This window comes from Schistocerca cancellata, chromosome 4, assembly GCF_023864275.1.
Source record: "Schistocerca cancellata isolate TAMUIC-IGC-003103 chromosome 4, iqSchCanc2.1, whole genome shotgun sequence".
NCBI lineage: Eukaryota > Metazoa > Arthropoda > Insecta > Orthoptera > Acrididae > Schistocerca > Schistocerca cancellata.
This window is the reverse complement of record NC_064629.1, coordinates 487,941,534-487,964,245: the sequence shown is the minus strand read 5'-3', so window position 1 is coordinate 487,964,245 and position 22,712 is coordinate 487,941,534.

Sequence of the window (22,712 nt, the reverse complement as noted above, 5' to 3'; positions counted from 1 at the left end):
TTTACATGAATTACGCTTTTTTGTATATAGAGGCACAGTAGGGGTAGAATATTTAGCTGTTGAAGTAATTGCTTTGACGGAGTTAGCCTTGAACTGTTGGTAATTATTCTAACAGCTCGTTTTTGTATAATGAAGATGGTTTTGAGATTTTTCTTACAATGACCCCAGAAGGTGACGCCATAGGTAATAGCAGAATGTATATAAGCAAAGTAAACAGTTCTGCTACATTCCCTACTACATACAAAGCTAATAACACGTAATGCAAAGCAAGCAGAGCTTAACTTATGAGAGAGATATAGGATGTGGGATTTCCAGTTTAAATTTTCGTCTATATGTACACCTAAGAATTTTGTGGTAGCAACTTTCACAATTTCTTTATTTTGTATTCTGAGATCCAGATCATAGTGTGACTTTGTTTTCCTGTAATGGCTATAATTAGTTTTAGAGATATTTATGGTTAATTTGTTCATTTCAAACCAATTTTGCAAATATTGTATAACTCTGGTTGCAGATGTTGGCCATACCGGTTTATGTCAGCTACTACAGTGTTTGTCATCAGCAAACAGGGCTATGTGAGTACCATTTACTGGAATCTTGGTATCATTTATGTAAAGTAGAAATACGAGAGGTCTTAGAACACTCCCCTGTGGTACCCCAACTGACACAGTCTGAATATTCGATCTTTAAACAATACTTTGGTTTTTACTGTTTGTTGTTGCAATTTCTACTACCTGTTTCCTATTATGGAGATATGACTGAAACCACTTTTTTGGCACTCCTCGTATACCGACATACTCTAATTTGTCTAGGATATCGTGTCGGACAGTATCAAATGCCTCTGAGAAGTCCAAGTTTATTCCTATTGTACTGTTGTTCCTATCTAGCCCCGTTACAATACTTTCAATGAATTAGGTGATGGCTTACTCTCTACTCATTCCTTTGCGAAAGCAGTGTTGGTTTACAGACAATAGATTGAATTTCTCGAGGTAATTTGTAATTCTGTTTTTCATGACTGTCTCTATTACTTTTGAAAATACCGATAATAAAGCTATTGGTCTATAGTTTCCCACTTCATGTGTATTGCCCTTTTTATACAATGGTTTTAATTTTGCAATTTTTAATCGTTGTCGAAAGACACCTTCTGACAAAGATATGTTTATGATGTGTGAGAGTGGTTCTGATATGACACTAGCACATCTCATCATCACTGAACAAGGTACCTCGTCAATCTCTGAGGACATTTTATTTTTCATTGTTTTTGTTATTCGATTAACTTCCAGTTTGTTTGCGGGAGGTAGCAATATCGAATTAACACTTTGTTCTCCTGGGATTGATGTCCTACCAATCCTAGAACCAGACTGATAGGTCTATTTATGAAGTAATCATTGACGTAATTTGCTAAAGTAAGATTTCTGACTAGCGCACCTTGAGCAATTTTTAAAACAAAGTCATCTAGATTTCTAACAATTTTGCTTGGGCCTATTTCTCTTTTTACTACATTCCATATAGCTTTCGATTTGTTTGCTGACCCAGCAATTACACTGTCATTGTGCATTGTCGGCTTTTTTGATCACCTTCCTGTAAATTTTCTTATATGTCTTAACAAAATCTGTGAAGTGTTCAACTTTGTTGTCTTTTTTGAGTTGACTGATATGTTTTAGTGTTTGACTATATACTCTAATAGCAGGTGTTATCCAGTGGCTTGTGTTCTTAGGCATGACATTCATCTTTGTGAGTCTTTTTGGAAAACACATCTCAAATAGGGACATTAATGTACTAGAAAAAGCATTGAAAGATTCCTCGGTTGTTGTTTGTGCAAAGACATCTTCTCAGGTTTCATTAGCTAATAACTGGATGAAAGTATTCACTTTTTCTGTATAGAAGTGCCTTTTGTATTCCCACTTATATTTTACTGCCTTGGGTACAGAGGAATTTATGTCTGCTAATAGTGTATTGTGATCCGAAAGACCTAATATTACGTTCAGTGCCTCAGTGACACCATTATCCATATTTGTGAAAATGTTGTCTAAAAGAGAAGATGACAGTTCTGTTATATTAGTGGCATCTGTAAAGATCGGTTTCACGTGAAAGCTGCTTAGTATACTCAAAAGCTGTCTTTTTAAATCACTTTCAATTAGCAGGTTAATATTAAAATCTCCACATAACAATAATTTCACTTCATTATTATACAAGGTGTTTAATGCTGCTTCTATTTTTTAGAAGAATATGTTTTTGGCACCCAGTAGTGATCTGTATATTGTTATGAAAACTAGTTTTTCACTCTTCTCCTCAGTTTTTAACTCTATTGCACATGATTCAAAATGTTTTTTCTGTATTTAGATGGTCCAATTCTGTTTTCACTTTGAACTGCAGTCCTACTCTAGAGTAAATGCTTACCCCACCATTTTTAAAAACACTTTGGCAATAATGTGATGCTAAATTAAAGTTGCTTATATTTATGAGACTTAATTCACTAGCCTTGCACCAGTGTTCAGATAAACAAATACAAGAGACATCAGCAAGATTGTTTAAAGCTACTTCTAGATATAGCATTTTGTTATTGAGACACTGAATATTCTGACACATTATACTGACTGGTTTGCAAGTGTTTTTTCCTTTTGTCACTACCTGGTAATGTGCTGTTTTTTCCATAGTAGTTGTGACTTATCTGCAAATTTTCTTGCAGTGTATCACAATCTTTTCCTTTTCTTTGTTTGAAGCCATAAAAAATCATTTTTTAATGATGTAGATGTACCTTGTCTTTGACTCCTCCTTAAGCAATGTCGTGTTGCTGCAACTATTGTTGATAGCTTTTTTGCTGCTCCTACTGTTGTTGGTTTAGTTGCTGCTGCTTCTGTTATTGTTGGTTCTGTTGCTACTGTTACTGTTGTTGTTGGTTCTGTTGCTGCTGCTGTTGTTGTTGCTGCTGCTGCGTCTGCGGCCGGAGGAGGTGGTGGTGGTGGTGGTTGTAGTGGTGGTGCTGACAGGATTCTTCGTCCGGTTGCTGCCTTTGTTTCTTTTATTGGCACTATTTCTGTTGATGGTGGATCTGTTGTTGTAGTAGGGGTCCTATCTGTGGTTTTGCTGTTGTTTCTGCCGATGGTTTTGTTGCTGTTACTGATGGTGATTTGACCATTTGTGATAATTTTACTGCTGCTACTGGTGATGATTTTGATGTTGCTGTTGCTTCTGTTGTTGTTGCTACTTGTGATGAACCTGCTTTTATTGATTTTTGTCATGTTACTGTTACTGTTGTTGATGGTGCTGTAGGTGTTTGCTCGTGCCTTTTTATTTCATCCAATACTTTTTGTGCCAAAATTTTTTTCCCTAGGCCATTCAAATGAAGGCCATGAGAAGTGTGGAATGTTCGACCAGTGCCACTAACATCAACAACACAAACATTTTCGAATTGATTGCATATACTGGAAAAACTCTCATTAGCAGTATTAATCTCTTTATTCACACAAGACCAGGGTGGCAAATCATAGCGATGTGGAATGTTGACAAAGAGAATATTTTTATGTGACAAATGAGCCAGATGCTTTTTCAGTTCTGAGCAGGCTGTAGAGGTTTCATTTTTATATACATCGTTAAAGCCACCAAACAAAGCTACAAAGTCTTTTGAAGTCAACTTGATAATTTCATCAGTGTAAACATTCTTAATTACCTGAAAGGGAAGCCCCAGGCTTGACATAACTCGTGGATTTCACAACTGATACCTCTTTAACAAGAGAGGCTACTCCGCATCCGTGGCTATTAGCTAAAATGTGCAGTTTTCCCACGTCATTATGTATTTTTTGCTGTGACCTAGGCATATGTTGACATGGATTGCGCGTAGGCCTATTCAGGGGAGCAACAACGGCTGAGACATGTACCTGCGTATTTTCAAAAATACTTTCTGAAGCACTATCATCACTTATTACGCTTAGCACTTCCTACCTGTTTTTTAGTTGAACAGGTGGGTTTAGTCTGACCCTGTAGACATTGGTATCATATTTCCATTCTGACGATGATTTTTCATGTGTTTTCGGCGACGGTTTTGCACACCAAGAACGGAACTTTGTTTCGCATACACCATTACTGCCTACTCTCCCGTACTTTTTACACAAGTTATGTCTTGTATTTTTGCTACTATAGTTTATGATTCCTCACTGAAGTTCACTGAGCGATTTATTTACGCCCGTTGTATTCAGCTGCGGGGATTTGTTGGACTCGTGTTGTAAAACGCGTTTCTCTTCCACTAACACTGCAATGATATTGTTTGTGTAATCATCTTATTAAATTTTTGCACAGGTTCGTCTCTGCTACATTTTGCGCAGAAAAATATCTTACATTTAGAATCTACGTTAACACATGAATAATGAAACACAGTTTTAGATATCGTGCACATTACACCTTTAACCGCACGTTTTTTTGCAGTGGCAGGGATCCGAACCTAATGTTACACTTGTTTCCCCGAAAGACGATGTAGATGCTCCACATGTGTAATTCTACTTATTACTTCTTGTGGTTCCACAGTTTTTTCTGTAACTTTTTTTATTATGTAGCATGGCATGCACAAGTTTTCACAATACACATTGACTATATTGCACGATAAACACTTTTCCTAGCTATTTTTACACGTTTTTCCGGACTTTACACACTCACGATCCTCACTCGGCGCCATCTTCTTCATCCATTGATTTTATTATTAACTGTGACTTACACAGTTTGTTCAATATGAGCACTAGAGACATCAACATGGTGCTGCATCAGTAAAATGATGTGATCAACAGTTGCTCATTGCACTTCTGATGGAATCTGAGCAACATGTTCCTGTACACTGGCCTTTAGATCACGTATGGACTGAATGTGTCCTTGGTAAACTCATTCCCCAGAGCCGTGGATTTTGATCAGGTGATCTTGCAGGCTATGATTCTGAAAAACTTCTAGAGATAACACATTCGTGGAAGGTTGCATTAAGCAGATCTTTCACAGGGCATGTGACATGAGATGTTCCCCTATCTTTGATGAAAGCAGTGGTTCCACACAGCTGTGCTCTTCCAAAGCAGGACTCACATGCTGTACATGGAGGTCTCGATCATCTAATGATATCATGGTACACCTGAAAGGTTCTCTGTGTGTATTCTCTTCTAACAAGAACAGATTGAGAATAAAGGTGATCGTGAAGCCACACCAGTCATATAAATTGAGTGCAATGGCTCTTTATGCACAACACATGGTTTAACAGTACCCTAAATTCAGCAGTTCTGAGTATTAACTGTACCCTGTACTATAAAATGTGCCTTGTCATTCCAAAGAAAATTGCCTGGCCACATATCATCAGCTTCGATCCACGCTAGAAACAGGAGGGAAAATTCAGAATGTTGCTGCAGATCATGAGGTTTCAGTTGCTGGATCTTGTACAAGTATCAGTGATAAATAGACTGCAATAGTTTCTGTACTTTTGACCATGGGATGGACAGTTCTTGCGACACTGCACAAGCTTTCTTACTACCTGGGGCATGAGCTGCATGGTCAGTTATGGTAACAGCAACCTCATCAACAATTTCCACCATGGTAGGATGTCTTCCTCTTCCATGTGCCATACCAAGCTCACTCATGTTTCTAAAGTTCATTTTCATCTCCTTTAAACCATTTAATGGCACTGGCACCCTCCTCAGACCTTTCAATGAGCGATACTCTCTCAATGCACCACTATAATAGCTGCCGCTCTCAAAAAACAGCTTCACTAACAACCCACAGTCTCTCTTCTCGATTGCTATACTGTTCACTCATGTTATGGCTTGTCAAATGATAGTGTGGATGTCCTACCATCATACAAGTAGCGTACAGTGCCAGATTTGCAGCTGGTGATCACAACTGGAAGTAATGTACTTTTCCACAATAATGTTTTCCACAGTAATGCATTAACATATCTACCAAGTTTTGCTGCCACATGATAATTACAGCTCACACTGAACCTGCCTGAGTAGCTGCACTCTAATTATAACCACCCAGTACCAATATTCTATACAAAATTATATTATATGACTGCATGGTGACTTTTCTTAAGGACGTGTCCAAAAGAACAGACACCACATGGAACCTGCAGCTGTGATACATTATATGTAATTAGAAGGTGGCGGGGGGACAGAAAGGAAAGGAAAGGGAAGGGATCACCTATATCAGCTGCATTGGGACATTACGGGGAATCAGCAGTGATGAGTAGAAATGGTTACCAGACCAGAATTCCAACCCGGGATCTCCTGCTTACAAGGCAGGAACATTAACTGCTGCACCGACCCATATTCCCACTGAGTGCCATCTATTCGCAGTGCCTGTCCATTTCGTCCATGCTAGCTACTCTGATATTCCTGTAGGAGGTCGGATGTAGTTATGCATCCGCACCAAAGAAGATTCATTGCCCGTCTACGCAAATTAGTTATACGAATGTGTGGTGTTTGTTGTTTTGTAATTCACAGTAGTGAGCATGGAGGTAATGGACATTGACTGTAGATAGTTGATGCTCAGTTTGAATGTGGGTTGGCTGTGAGGTGTGATGAGATAGTACGTGCAGTTGAGATAACATTGTGTCCCATAAGGCGCAGTGAGTAACATGTATGCCTAGTCAGCAGGAGATCCTCAGTTCAAATCCCGGCTCGGTACACATTTTCACTCATCGCTGCTGATTCTGCATAATGTTCCAATGCAGCTGACATCGGTAATCCCGTCCCTTTTCTTTACTTTCTCCCCCTTCCACCTTCAATTTACATTAAATTTTATTAGTATTCTCCAGAGATAATTGCCATTAATTTATCCTTTCATTCAATTCTCCAGTAAGTATCTTAAATCACATACTGAATAATGTTATAACTCTATATTTCTCATGTGACAACTTTTCTTGTTTCTCAAATGTACACTCCTGGAAATTGAAATAAGAACACCGTGAATTCATTGTCCCAGGAAGGGGAAACTTTATTGACACATTCCTGGGGTCAGATACATCACATGATCACACTGACAGAACCACAGGCACATAGACACAGGCAACAGAGCATGCACAATGTCGGCACTAGTACAGTGTATATCCACCTTTCGCAGCAATGCAGGCTGCTATTCTCCCATGGAGACGATCGTAGAGATGCTGGATGTAGTCGTGTGGAACGGCTTGCCATGCCATTTCCACCTGGCGCCTCAGTTGGACCAGCGTTCGTGCTGGACGTGCAGACCGCGTGAGACGACGCTTCATCCAGTCCCAAACGTGCTCAATGGGGGACAGATCCGGAGATCTTGCTGGCCAGGGTAGTTGACTTACACCTTCTAGAGCACGTTGGGTGGCACGGGATACATGCGGACGTGCATTGTCCTGTTGGAACAGCAAGTTCCCTTGCCGGTCTAGGAATGGTAGAACGATGGGTTCGATGACGGTTTGGATGTACCGTGCACTATTCAGTGTCCCCTCGACGATCACCAGTGGTGTACGGCCAGTGTAGGAGATCGCTCCCCACACCATGATGCCGGGTGTTGGCCCTGTGTGCCTCGGTCGTATGCAGTCCTGATTGTGGCGCTCACCTGCACGGCGCCAAACACGCATACGACCATCATTGGCACCAAGGCAGAAGCGACTCTCATCGCTGAAGGCGACACGTCTCCATTCGTCCCTCCATTCACGCCTGTCGCGACACCACTGGAGGCGGGCTGCACGATGTTGGGGCGTGAGCGGAAGACGGCCTAACGGTGTGCGGGACCGTAGCCCAGCTTCATGGAGACGGTTGCGAATGGTCCTCGCCGATACCCCAGGAGCAACAGTGTCCCTAATTTGCTGGGAAGTGGCGGTGCGGTCCCCTACGGCACTGCGTAGGATCCTACGGTCTTGGCGTGCATCCGTGCGTCGCTGCGGTCCGGTCCCAGGTCGACGGGCACGTGCACCTTCCGCCGACCACTGGCGACAACATCGATGTGTTGAGCAATTCGGCGGTACGTCCACCCGGCCTCCCGCATGCCCACTATATGCCCTCGCTCAAAGTCCGTCAACTGCACATACGGTTCACGTCCACGCTGTCGCGGCATGCTACCAGTGTTAAGGACTGCGATGGAGCTCCGTATGCCACGGCAAACTGGCTGACACTGACGGCGGCGGTGCACAAATGCTGCGCAGCTAGCGCCATTCGACGGCCAACACCGCGGTTCCTGGTGTGTCCGCTGTGCCGTGCGTGTGATCATTGCTTGTACAGCCCTCTCGCAGTGTCCGGAGCAAGTATGGTGGGTCTGACACACCGGTGTCAATGTGTTCTTTTTTCCATTTCCAGGAGTGTATAACAGACATTTGAATTCTACAATATTCAGGCATTCTTTCATTACCTTGTGCTATTTGTTACTTCAAGCATTTCATGAATTAGGGGTGGACCATCATATTTTACATATTCTGTGACTATCCCGTTTTTAGTAGGTGCAAGGCTATTTTAGGATGTGTACATCACAATCCTACTGCTTTCTTTGTCTCTGTTCTTCTTCTTTATCTTCTATATTCTCTTGAAGTTGCTGTGAACCTCATGATCCTAGTCTGAGATGACAATTAGAAGAACTTCCAAATACTCTTCCCATCTTCACAACATCTGCCATCAAACCATTCATTTCTTCCTTTCTCCTCATACCAACTGTTTCTCTGTTAAGTCTTTTACTACTGTACAACTGTAGTTGACAGTTTCAGTGTGGATCCTACAAACTATTTGTTTTTATCATCTTTTTCTTTCTTATTAAAATTTTACTTTCCATACCTAATCATTCCAGCCAGCTACTTGTGCTGCTACTTGAGTGCTGAATTTGTGATTTGAAGTCCAAGAACAGTACAGAGACCAAAGAAAGCCACAGAATAGCCCAGGATTCTTTCGATAACTGGTAGGAGGTATCAGAGAGCAGCTATGTGACTGACTCTTGCATTTGCCTGCAAGAGATGCTAATGCAAGAGATGTTCTTGATAATAAACATTGTATGTTTATTATCAACCATTTATTATGTTTTCATATAAATTGCCTTGGCAGCATATAAGGTACAGTTAATACTACTGATTTATGTGATAATACAAGGGCATCCTAAATAGAGAGAAGTGAATGACACTAGAATACTTACCAACGCATGAATAATTACATAATTCTAACAGTTTGTTAATTTCATATTTTGTATATATACATATATTTAAAGTTTTCTGTTACTTACGGCTATTCGAAGCCTGTAGTGTGCTGGTATGTTTGTGTGACCCGGAGAGCTGGGATGTGAACAGGAGTCTGAGCACAGATGTTGACGACTGGTCTAGTGTACACCCAGCGGTGTCAGTGGCACAGTGATACTTCCAATAACATTTATTTATCATGTTTAATTTACAAAGTTATATTTGTCTACAGAGCAATGGTTGGCAGGAGAGCATATGCTGTGAAGAAGTGCTGATGCCTCATCGGCAAGACACAAGATATTGCCCCCACCTCAGTAAGCCACAGCCATGTGCTATGCTGGCCAAAGTGGAGGGACACAAAGGCATTGCCTATTCCAGACATTCCACAACAGACTGCCTCTTCTACCTTAGCATTCTAGAAGGCAACCCATCACGCGCTAAGATGGAGCCTGCCAGCTGTGGTTCAGGATCAATTGTTGTGAAGACTGGGCGCTGGTCACCTACCATGGATCAATGAAGGCAGGAGCAAATTTTCATGGAAGAGCTAGGAGGCTGCGGAAACATGCCACACCCAGTCAGTGCGGAGATGACAACTTGTAGATCATCATCAATAACCCATGGTGTAGGACAGGTGACTGCACACCAGACTTCTCCTCATCTTCGATGACCCAGTAGACAGCAACGGCATATCACAGCTGTGGTATGCATCAGGTTTGCTGCATTTCAGTGTTGAGGCCAGCAAGCAGGTGGAAAGCACACTATCATCGATCAGCTTGTCGTGGTTTCACTGAAACTTGGCAGAATGTAATTTTTTCTGGTTCTAGCAACATGAACAGAAAGGCAGGATGACTGAATGTGTCTCTGAACTCTGAAAGTATCATTATTTAAAAGGCTGAGCCCATGCCCATGACACAGTAGCTTTGGGTGTAATGGTGCATTTTCCCTCGTTTATTAGGCCCGTCAGCACTTTTTGCCTCACTGTGGTAATTCAGTAATTATTCTGGTTTGCCAGGCTTGGGTCTTTCTGCATATGTTTGACTTTGCTGTGGGGCTCTGGCGTTGAAGTGACACAGTGTTACCTCACAGTGCCTTGTTACGTAGCACTTCACCGTTTGCATTTCTGCCTTCCTCACGTGGATCTTGTCTAGCAATGCTCGCCACGTGCCCTGACACCCGTTACATCGGCGGTGTGCTTTGTTGACACTCTGTCACACCAGACTTCTCTGTTTTGAGCTCGCCTGGTTGAACTTCTTTTTTTCTTTTAATCTGAACATGTACAGTAGAGTCATTCTGCTGCCCAACACTCTTCCCCCGTTTCTAAAAGTTCGTCCCGAATTTTGCCTTTGATTATTCTCTGCAACAGTCTCATAGGTCTGCCTGTATAATTGTACATAGTGCCCATTGCACCAACTTTTTTGCCAGTGCGATCTGAGTTACGTGGACTGCCACTTTGTTTCCTACTTCTATATCATTATTCTTAAGTTTCTTACATTTATGGTAAATTATCCTTAATTTCCTTTGTACAAGTTATACTAAATGTATTATCTTGTTAGTCTATGTTTCTTGTGTTACGTTAGTTAATCACTCAACAGGTATCTGATGTGTCGGTAGGTATGGAGAATGGATACTTCTACGTCTGAGACAAAAGTAAAGTGCCGGTACGCAAACTGTTAACAGAAACGTGGCAGAACTGGAGGTCGTAATGCTTATAGTCACCAAATTTCGGCGTCGGTTCTCTTGATATTGCTGAATTGTGACAACATTTGCCCGATGGAAATTTTGCCTTGCTGAGATACTGTTAATGTGCCTAAAGTGTGTGTGAGATCAGGATTCAGGGTGTTTTAACGTAGGTTAGATTCTACGGTGGCAATACCTCAAATGGTTTCTCTGGCCTATACAATGCAGACTGAATAAGCTGGAGTATAGTCGTATTTTTTATTGTAGTATGGAGGCGGAAGTTCGTTCCAGCTATCTCAAAAGCTACGCCGTTCACAAAAATACCACTATTATGTCCTCGAACTTTACTATGCCGCGAGGTATTCCATTCTTATAGCAAATTCATGATTACAGTTGACGGTGCACAAACTGAGTATACCTTCTGAGCATACCTTCTGAAGATGACGCTGTGGGGCCAATATTTCTTTCTTATATTCCGTTGCCTTTGCCTAGTACTTCGCATATTTGTGAGTCAGCCTGCACTCCTCCGGCTGGACACATGGTGGTATTTTCCTTCAAGCACTCTTCTACGGCCCTTAATGACATAACAGCGCGAGATTCTTCGTGCTGAGAAATTATTAACACATCTTGCGTCTTTACTTGTACGCATTTACCCATCGTTCCCCATCTCACTGCAAGTGTCTGTGGGAGGTAAACCTAGACTACATCTAATGGCTCTTCTTCAATTGGAAACATAAGCTGATTCTGAAGCATTTTCCCTACAACAGTACTCCATACTGCAGGTGTGAGTGGCAGTAAGACTGCAGTAGCAGATTCTTACTGACTTTTGTCGTAATTTATGCAACAAAAAGTACTCTTGCAAGCTTACAGCTAAAATAGTTTATACGTCCATCCCATGACAGTCTTTTATCAGTTTACGTCCATGTGTGAAAGACCACTCGCCCTAATCATGAAATGAGAGCGTCTATATATGATACGCCCGTCCAGCCGAGCGCGTTAAAGGTGCCATTTCAGGATACGGGGAGTTCAGCCTGTCCCACATTGGATTCGCTTCACGGATAAACAAAGAGGGCTGGCGTGTCAGCCGGCCTGGATGTGGTTTTTAGGCGGTTTACACATCCAATTAGATAAATACAGTGCTGGTACCCACGTCTCGCCTCAAATACGTGTTACGCAAACATTTAGAAAGCAGACTAAAACTGTCTGCCGGATCGAGATTCGAACTCGGGACCTTTGCCTTTCGCGGGCACGTACTCTACCATCTGAGTTATCCAAGCACGACTCACGACCCGTCCTAACAGCTTCAATTCTGCCAGTACCTCGTCTCCTACCTTCTAAACTTCACAGAAGCTCTTCTGCGAACTTTGCAGAACTAGCACTCCTGGAAGAAAGGATATTGCGGAGACACGGCTTAGCCACAGCCTGGGGGATGTTTCCAGAATGAGATTTTAACTCTGCAGCGGGGTGTGCGCTGACATGAAACTTCCTGGCAGATTAAAACTATGTGCCGGACCGAGTTCGAGTGTCGATCCGGCACATACAGTTTTAATCTGCCAGGAAGTTTCATATCAGCGCACACTCCGCTAAAGAGTGATACATGCAGACAAATGGGGTGCATAGATTCTGTGCTGTGGGAGGGGGAGCGGGTGGCATCAGAAGGGCATACGGCCACCAACCAACACTAACATTGCCGACAATGCCGATCCCGTACAAGAATAGGAAGAATCAAAACAAGAAGAGCAAGCATATTTATTTACATTTGTTGACACTACTCAGTAATTCCGCATCCGCTGACTGGTTCCGCTCTAGTCAAATGACTGCCTGCTCTCCTGCTCCGTCCGTCTCTGATGATCTCGTTGTCGAAGGGACGTTAAACACTATCTTCCTTATTTCGCCTGTCCCATCGTCTCCGGTTGGCCTGAGATTGCTCATCGCCAACTGAGATAGTACCGGAGACAACCGGAGGCAGCACAGTACTCAGGAATCTTAGTTATTCGCCCGTTAACCGTCTCCGCTCTAACATGGAATCACTTAACCATACTCAGTGAACGGATCCGGTCACACGTGCGTCAGTTACTGCAGCGTCAGTGCAGCTTCCCTGCTGGAATGTGGTGTCACCACAAACAACGTGCCTCTCCCACTGGAGCTTGTCGTCATCATTTGTTTTAGTAGCTGTATGTGTGTTGTCTGTGAAACAAGCCACAACCGTATTTGTTGGCAGTAGCAAAGATCGTGATATTGGTGTTGAACTGCTCAGCAATGAAGTGAAATAATATCGGGAGGTGTGGGATGTTTCTGCTGAAAAGTAATACGAGGAATATCCAGAAATCTAACAACACTGAGCCTATAACGCTCAAAGGATTCTCTTAGCGAGATGACATCACTGTATCCAAGGTAAAGGTATTGACAGTAGGAACGCACGCTCGTTTGCCTGCGTCGGCTGAAAAGTCTTGTTGTACGGGTCTGGTGAAGTGACTTTCCATTCCGAATTCCGCCAGTTGCTAGGTGAGGAGCATAATCTGGTTTCTTCTCAGAAAGGGAAACGTGCCGTTCTAGATTTTTAAGGAAATAGAAATAGTTCATGGGGATGGTGTGATGAATCGTACTAATGTGTTCAAATGATGTCGTGAGTATAATGCTGGCAGAACGAATGTTCATGATGAACAGTGACATGGGCATCCCCCAGTCGTGACTGATGAGATGGTGAACAAGATCGAAGAAATGGTTCGTGACGATCGTTGGTTGACTTCGCACAGATGAACGCAATTTCTTTTTTTATAAATCTCAGATGTCTTCCGTGTGAAATCATTACTGAAACACTTGGTCTGAGCTGGGCTGGTACCAAGGCAGCTCACAGATCAACATAAAGTTAAATATTCACATTTTCACGGAAATTTCTCGAGCGCTTTGAACTGAATGGTGAACAGTTGCTTTACACCACTGTGAATGGCGAAAATACGTGGGTGGATCACTGCATCCATACGATAAAAAGAAAATCAATGCTGTGGCGACATCCCTCCTCACCATCAGTGCAAAATTCAAAGCCATTGCTTCGGCTATAAAAATCGTGGCCCATGTCTTCTGGAATCGTAAAGGGATTCTTCCCACGAATTTTTGCCTCAGGGGGAAACCACTAATGCTCTACGGTGCTGTGAAACCTTAAAGAAACTACGGAGAGTGGTAGAGAACAAAAGAAGGAAAATATTAACAAAAGGAGTGTGCCTGTTTCATGATACTACATGTCCCCACACGCAGACACCAAAAACCAACTCTGGATTGATTAGCTTGGGACATCGTCAACCACCTCGTTCACTGCCCTCATCTGGGCTCCTTCAGACTTTCATCTTTTTGTCTCTCTGAAGTTGGTTACGGGTGAACTGCTAACGATGGCGCCCGGAGTGCCGTCAAATAATGGGTCAAAGAGACGACGGGAGACTATTTTTGACGAAGACATCAGAAAGCTCATCCCTCAGTCACAAAGTGCACCGACAACGAAGGCGACTAAGTCGAAAAATAGTATTTCACGTATATCCGTGAATTTGTTAATTTCTGAAAAATATATTGCATTTTCGGGTTGAGTGCTATTGACAAGAGATTTCAAATTGATTACGTATTTGTAGATTGACAGAAGGCTTTTGACACTGTACTACAGAAGCGACTTGTAGTGAAATAGAGTGCTTATGGAATATCGTCGCAGTTACGTGATTGGATTCGTGCTTTCCTGCCAGAGGGGTCACAGTTCATAGTAATTCACGGAAAGGCAATAAATTCAACTAAATGCCTAGGAATTACAGTTACGAGCAACTTCAATTGGAAATAACACACAGAAAATATTGTGGGGAAGACAAACCAAATATTGCGTTTTATTGGCAGAACACTTAGAAAATGTGACAGATATACTAAAGAGGCTGCCTACACTACGCTTGTCTGGCATGATACAGGATTTGAGGTGACATTAAAACAAAGGCTTTTTTCGTTGTGACGGAATCTTCTCACGAAATTTCAATCATCAACTTTCTCGTCCGAATGCGAAAATACACTCCTGGAAATGGAAAAAAGAACACATTGACACCGGTGTGTCAGACCCACCATACTTGCTCCGGACACTGCGAGAGGGCTGTACAAGCAATGATCACACGCACGGCACAGCGGACACACCAGGAACCGCGGTGTTGGCCGTCGAATGGCGCTAGCTGCGCAGCATTTGTGCACCGCCGCCGTCAGTGTCAGCCAGTTTGCCGTGGCATACGGAGCTCCATCGCAGTCCTTAACACTGGTAGCATGCCGCGACAGCGTGGACGTGAACCGTATGTGCAGTTGACGGACTTTGAGCGAGGGCATATAGTGGGCATGCGGGAGGCCGGGTGGACGTACCGCCGAATTGCTCAACACGTGGGGCGTGAGGTCTCCACAGTACATCGATGTTGTCGCCAGTGGTCGGCGGAAGGTGCACGTGCCCGTCGACCTGGGACCGGACCGCAGCGACGCACGGATGCACGCCAAGACCGTAGGATCCTACGCAGTGCCGTAGGGGACCGCACCGCCACTTCCCAGCAAATTAGGGACACTGTTGCTCCTGGGGTATCGGCGAGGACCATTCGCAACCGTCTCCATGAAGCTGGGCTACGGTCCCGCACACCGTTAGGCCGTCTTCCGCTCACGCCCCAACATCGTGCAGCCCGCCTCCAGTGGTGTCGCGACAGGCGTGAATGGAGGGACGAATGGAGACGTGTCGCCTTCAGCGATGAGAGTCGCTTCTGCCTTGGTGCCAATGATGGTCGTATGCGTGTTTGGCGCCGTGCAGGTGAGCGCCACAATCAGGACTGCATACGACCGAGGCACACAGGGCCAACACCCGGCATCATGGTGTGGGAAGCGATCTCCTACACTGGCCGTACACCACTGGTGATCGTCGAGGGGACACTGAATAGTGCACGGTACATCCAAACCGTCATCGAACCCATCGTTCTACCATTCCTAGACCGGCAAGGGAACTTGCTGTTCCAACAGGACAATGCACGTCCGCATGTATCCCGTGCCACCCAACGTGCTCTAGAAGGTGTAAGTCAACTACCCTGGCCAGCAAGATCTCCGGATCTGTCCCCCACTGAGCACGTTTGGGACTGGATGAAGCGTCGTCTCACGCGGTCTGCACGTCCAGCACGAACGCTGGTCCAACTGAGGCGCCAGGTGGAAATGGCATGGCAAGCCGTTCCACAGGACTACATCCAGCATCTCTACGATCGTCTCCATGGGAGAATAGCAGCCTGCATTGCTGCGAAAGGTGGATATACACTGTACTAGTGCCGACATTGTGCATGCTCTGTTGCCTGTGTCTATGTGCCTGTGGTTCTGTCAGTGTGATCATGTGATGTATCTGACCCCAGGAATGTGTCAATAAAGTTTCCCCTTCCTGGGACAATGAATTCACGGTGTTCTTATTTCAATTTCCAGGAGTGTATTTTGTTGACGCTGGCTTACATGGTGAGAAACTGCCATCATAATAAAATATGGGAAATCAGGACTCACACGGAAAGGTATAGATGTTCGTTTTCCCCGCCCGCTGTTCGAGATTGGAATAATAGAGAATTATTATGAAGGTGGTTCGATGAACCCTCTGCAAGGCACTGAAGTGTGATTTGCGGAGTATGAACGTTCTTGTAGTAGTAGAAGCCATGAAGAACTCTTAATTTCTGGACGTGTCTCGTAACACAGATCATAAAAGCAAAATGCATTAATTCATATCAGTAGTGGTTTATGAGCAGGATTTAAGGGCAAAAGGAAAAGAATTAAAAGAAAGTTCCTCTTGTTGAAATATCAATATTAAATTCCACATTTAACAATTCTGACAGCTATGACGAACTTGATATTTTATTGATACTTAATTTTCTTGGTTACTGGCACTGTATCCTCTTGCAGAATCTTCTGATCCAACGTTTCGGCATACATTTGAGAATTGGCTGCTCGCTGTGCAACAGTTGGGAAAATCTGTGTTCTTGGTTGCGTTTATTGCTCTGTGATGAATTCTCCATTTGTTTTAAAGTATCGTAAACACACATCCAACAAATCTTCTGTCATTGGTTAGACAACTGAGTATACATTTCTTGTGTGATAAAAAACTGCCATTAAATTGCCGTATAACATTTTGGGATAGAGAAAATACTTAATGTCCAACAACCACGAAACGTAAATTTGTTTTTTCTCTTCGAGGAAGAGGCTTGCCAATGATTTCGCGCTGTCAGATACAATACTCTCAGATTCTCTTCCATAGAAACCAGGGACAATATGTAGACATTTGTAACTGGTATACTATAGAGAGATAGTTAACAGTTGACATTTCTACTGCGGGAATAGCGTGGCTCATTACGGACCCTTCGCTGTTGATTGCGTCATTGTTCCTGCTTGCCTGCCCATCAAACGATGGACGTTCATTCGAAAGTGATTTAAAAATTTTGCATCGTCTCGCTGAACTCCGTGAACTTGTCATGAAATTATCTCTTAATAGGTATCAGGAATTACTGCAACCAATCGCCGTTTTTTCTTCAATTTTTATTTATTCATGACCGGTTTCGAATCGCCTGGCGATTCATCATCAGATGGTAAAATTCAGTTTGGAGTATTGTGGGGGTCGTGCATTGTTTTTATTCTTGTGGCAGGCACTGCTCTGGAAAACATAATGTATGCTTTCAGGCACTTTTCCATCGATGGCGACTCTGGGAGTCGTATTGCTCTGTTTTCCAGAACAGTGCCTGCCACAAGAACAAAAATAATGCACGACCCCCACAATACTCCAAACTAAATTGTACCATCTGATGATGAATCGCCAGGCGATTCGAAACCGGTAATGAATAAATAAAGACTGAAGAAAAAACGGCGTTTGGTTGCAGTAATTCCTGAAACCTTTAACAAGACAGTCGCAGTGTTCCAAATCCAGAATGGATAAAAGTTTTATCTCTGAATAAGGGCAAATAATATAATTCCTTCCTAATCCGTATTAACCTATTATAAACGCTCGCTTGATCGGTACTGAGTAGAAATCTTATCGAGGTACTCGGACGGTATATACGGACGACGTGTCCAGCGGCAAAAAATAATGAAACGCACGTCACTATTACTCCCTCTTGAACAAGGCCTAGGAAACAGCTACGCAACTTCTCCGTTATATAAGTATCTCCTGTAATTTTCATTTGGAGATAATCATGGAAAATGTATGCATAATCTTACAAATGCAATGGGAGCCGTGATAGCTTTCTTGTTTGCACTGTTTCTCAGTACGAGTAGGCCTACTGCAATTTTCTTCTCAGAAGAAAAAATTTAACTCACAATCACTCTTCCTGATCGTTTTGTATAGTGAAGCACCATTCGTCGTTATTCGTTCAGATTTCTCTATTACCCGCGCGCAAGTTGGGCGCCTAGACTGCTGGGCAGGGCAGGAGGTAGCAGCAGACTCAAACCCCTAGCGCAGCGCCTGTTTGGCGGTTGCTGTGAAAGCCGCGAGGGTGAGCTCCGTGCCTCCCTTCAGTTTGGGCGGGGAGGTGTATTCCCCAGGGGGCAGCATTCTTCGTTCCCTTCACGTTTTCCGGTCGCACGGCCGGGCGAGGCGTGACGTTACTGGGCAGCTGCTGCGAAGCGTCCGCGGCACTCGCGTCGTTGTTGGTGGAGCTGTGTTCTCGCGTCCTTGAGTGTACTTCCTGATCTGTGACGTATTCCGGTACGAAGTGATAGCTTTTGTAATCTTGTGAGTAGTTCAGTGTATTTTCCGTGTGAAATGAGCAGAACCACGTGGTACTGCGCTCTTGCCAAGGGATGTAACCCAGGGCTTAGAGCCGAGGGCGTTCTTTACCATAGGTTTCTGAAAGACTTGGGACTCCAACGTGAATGATTGGCTCGTTGCAAATGTGAGGACAAGATCAGTATTAAAACCTCAAGGATATGTTCCGAGTAGGTTGGTTGGTTGGTTGGTTTGGGGGAAGAGACCAAACAGTGAGGTCATCGGTCTCATCGGATTAGGGAAGGATGGGGAAGGAAGTCGGCCGTGCCCTTTCAAAGGAACCATCCCAGCATTTACCTGTAGCGATGTAGGGAAATCACGGAAAACCTAAATCAGGATGGCCGGACGCGGGATTGAACCGTCGTCCTCCCGAATGCGAGTCCAGTGTGTTACCACTGCGCCACCTCGCTCGGTATGTTCCGAGTACTCTGTTTCCCTAGAATGTGTGTTAGGACAGATAGCCTATGTAGTAGGGAGTTCAGCATGAGAGATATTTTTTAATTAGACTCAGTGCTCTGAACTCCCGGTTAAAAGATAGCTAAACAACGATAAACAGTTCGTGATTCCGTTTCATAAGTTGCGCTCCGTTCTTTAATTTTCTGTCATCATGAGGTTTCATTTCGTATGCATTTCCCAGTTTCCACTATGGAACGAGCAGCTGGTTAACTGCTGTTTTTTTTATTCAAGTAACAGCTTCACAAGAATCACATTGTGCCTTTATTTCTATGACTTTATTTCTCTTAAATGTATGTTAGGACAAATAGCCTGTCTGATAAAGAGTTCAGCGTTAAGAGATACTTTTTAAGCGAGACTCATTGCTCTGAACTCCTGATTACAGGCTAAACGCACAACGACAAACAGTAGCACGATTCCTTCTTGTAAGTGAAATTGTGCAGAGAGCTCATTTGCAGGATGGAAATCGTACATTATGTAAACGTAAATGACTGTTAAAATCTATGGTGTTCCAGGTATGAATGCAAGGGATTCGTAAAACTCTAGCGATAGGTTACTGAGAAGTAAGAATATTGTTGTGTATTTTGTCGTAGCACGGATGGAACCTTTGGGTAAGTGAAATAGTGTTCAGGGAGTGAAAATTCCTGGCATCAGCTTTGCAGTATTTTCAGTTTATTGCTTTTGACTGCAGTTTGTTTCACTGGACGAAAAAAAAAAAATCTGGATTGAAGCACTAATGAAGTCATTGGGTAGGAAATACGTTTGAACAGTAATCTCTACGTGCTATTGCGTGTAACGTGTTGCTAATGTAGCTTTATTGCGAATTAATCTAAGTATGCAAGGACTAAACGTTTACGTCGTAATTACTTTCTGTCCAAATCGTGAATTCGATCATGGTAAGTCATTGTGATCTGTACTAGATTATACTTCATGTTTACCATAAACGAGTACAAAGTCTGTGTAGTAAAGGAAATAGTCACGTTAAAGAAAGTTATAGAGTATTTCAGTAAAATTTGCATTAAACATGTTGCTTTATGGAAACCAATCTGTAAAACCAGAGAAAGGAGATACAAGAAGGCACACTACGTAATTGTGGCTCAGTGGGTATCCAAGGGGTTGCCTTTCTGTCCCTACAACACAGTAATGCGTGCCTACGGAACGGCAGTCGTAATTTACTATTTTCATTCACAAAGTCGGATATATCGACTGGAACAGTTTCAAATAGCTAGTATTTGTTCACTTCCTGTCTGGCGAGGTACGTAATAATACCCTTACTGAAGCAGACAATGGAAAGAAAAATTTATGAAAGGGGGTTATCCATCATGAAAGTGTTTATTATTTACACAAACTAAGTTGACACCTGGCGCGGTGGCTGTTGGGAGCAACTGCAAATGGAAAATGCATTTACGATCGCTTCCATAAGCCAATGCTCCAAGAGTCAACATAGTTTGCGCGATTTGTATATCTGTCGGACAACATTTAAAATTGCAATGATCGTTGCAGCAGATGTTGTGTGTCGAAGTGTTTGCTGAGCAACTGTTACATCATTATGACCCATACCATGCCCTTTTGTTGAATATGAGGATATTGCACTGTGGGAGAGTTGTTAGTTGTATTGCAGCAATGAAGGAGGATCTGGTGCCATAAAATTAACGTTTTCTTACGGACGAGGCTAGGGTTACCTATGATATTATTTGGGGCAGCAGGGAAATAGTCGTGTGTGAACTGTGGTTAATCATTACTAGCATTTGAAGGGCGTTGGTTTAAAACACTTTCCAGCCATACAGAATTAGGTTTTCCTTAATAGTTAATAGCAAATCTCGGGTGGTTCCTTTGATGGTTCTTTCCCCACTCTAATCCGCTGTAGAGGTCCGTATCTAAACATCTCTTTGTTGACGGGACGTTAAACATTAATCAGCCACTCTCAGTTAACAAAGCAATCGATAGATGTGCTGCAAATTTGAATAAAAAACGTAACAATTTTGAAAATTGGCAAGGAAATGTTCGTGAAAGAAAAGAAAACTGGAAAGACGTCCTAGCTTGTAACTTTTGGAAAAAGCGTTGTATGGATAAGACGATTACCAACGTAAATTCCTTTGTTGAGGATGTGATTCGTCGTCATGCTTATGATAACTATCTCAGAAAGGAACACCCGACTCTCAGCATGTTGTTGGTCACCCTTAAGTAATCTGGTCTTTTTCAAAGCAGTCGCACATCGTTATTCAGTGTTGCACAATCTAGGATTTCGCTATGGGCATTTTTGTGGCGAAGCTGTTGATGAAAAGGTGGGAGACAACTGCATGGAGATACAGATTCTTAAGGTAGATAAGTGGTATGTGTAGCGACGAGGTTGTGTGGTTTGATGAAACGTGGTTCAATTCCGATCACGTTGTCAAGCAGGGTTGGACAGCTGACACAACTAAAGGCACTATAGTAATGCCTCCCAGCAAGGGGCCAGATTTCCTCTTCGGCAAACAGACACTTCGAAAGGTTTTCTCCCAAATGGTCCCCTGATTTTTAAATCACAATACAGTATATTATCATTAAAAAACGAACCACATTACGTTTACAAAAGGGTTTGTAGAATCACTAACGCTGTGTCTGGAGAAAACCAACAGTACTGTTCTAGATAATGCTCCTTACCAGTCAGTTGTTACTGACAAGGCACCTACCATGGCAAAGCGAAAGGAGGGAATGGTAGTTTGGCTTCAGCGCCGTAACGTCGATGTAACTGATAATCTCAGAAAGGTTGAGCTTACGGAACTAATATCTCTTCACAAACTACAATTCCCCATATAAGTTACGAAATCGACGAGCTGGAAAAAAATATAGGCCTACAATATTTAGATTACAATCCCATAACTGCCATTTCCACCCAGCAAAGTTATTATGGGCCTAAATTGAAGGATACGCTACCAGGAAGAATAATAAATTTGCTCTTTCCGCAGTCGAAGCATCCAGGAACGACACATCTCAGGATTAGAAGAATGCCATCAAATATAACCAGAATGTAATGGAAAGAGATTGGACGTGAGAAGCTGTTTCCGAAATTTTAGAGGAGGAAATATTTATTCCAATAAATAACAAGACTTTCCATTATCACCACAGAACTGAAGAACAGGAGGACTCAGCTGCATGTTTGGAGTGGGCAGTTTACAATCGTAAGTAGCCACTTAAAAAAATTATATTTTCATATGTTTTAACGTTTTAACAAAAAAGCTTATCAGCAACTAACCCCAAATGAAAGACATCTCAGAATAAAGTAAAATCACTCTTTCAGTATAGCTGCTGCAATACTGAGTTAACTGTTATCTATATTGTTTTTGTTCTTTCTCCCATTGTCAGTTAGCCTTTTTACGAGACGTTTCCTCACCGCGGTAAACACGCATAAATTTTCGTTTTTTGTTACGTTAGAAACATGGAGGCAAATGAGAAAACGTAATAACAGATTAACTGTGAACCTAGCGATCTGTTTCTTGTAACGAAACCACACGAGCGACCGCTTATAAATGCGTGGTGCCTGTTCTCTAGTAGATGTCCACCACCTTCAGTGTGGCTGCACAACTACGTTCGACCACCTGCAGGAATCTCAAAGTAGCGAGCATGAAGGACATGGACGGGGATTACGGATAGGCGGCGCTCAGTGGGAGCGTGGATCAG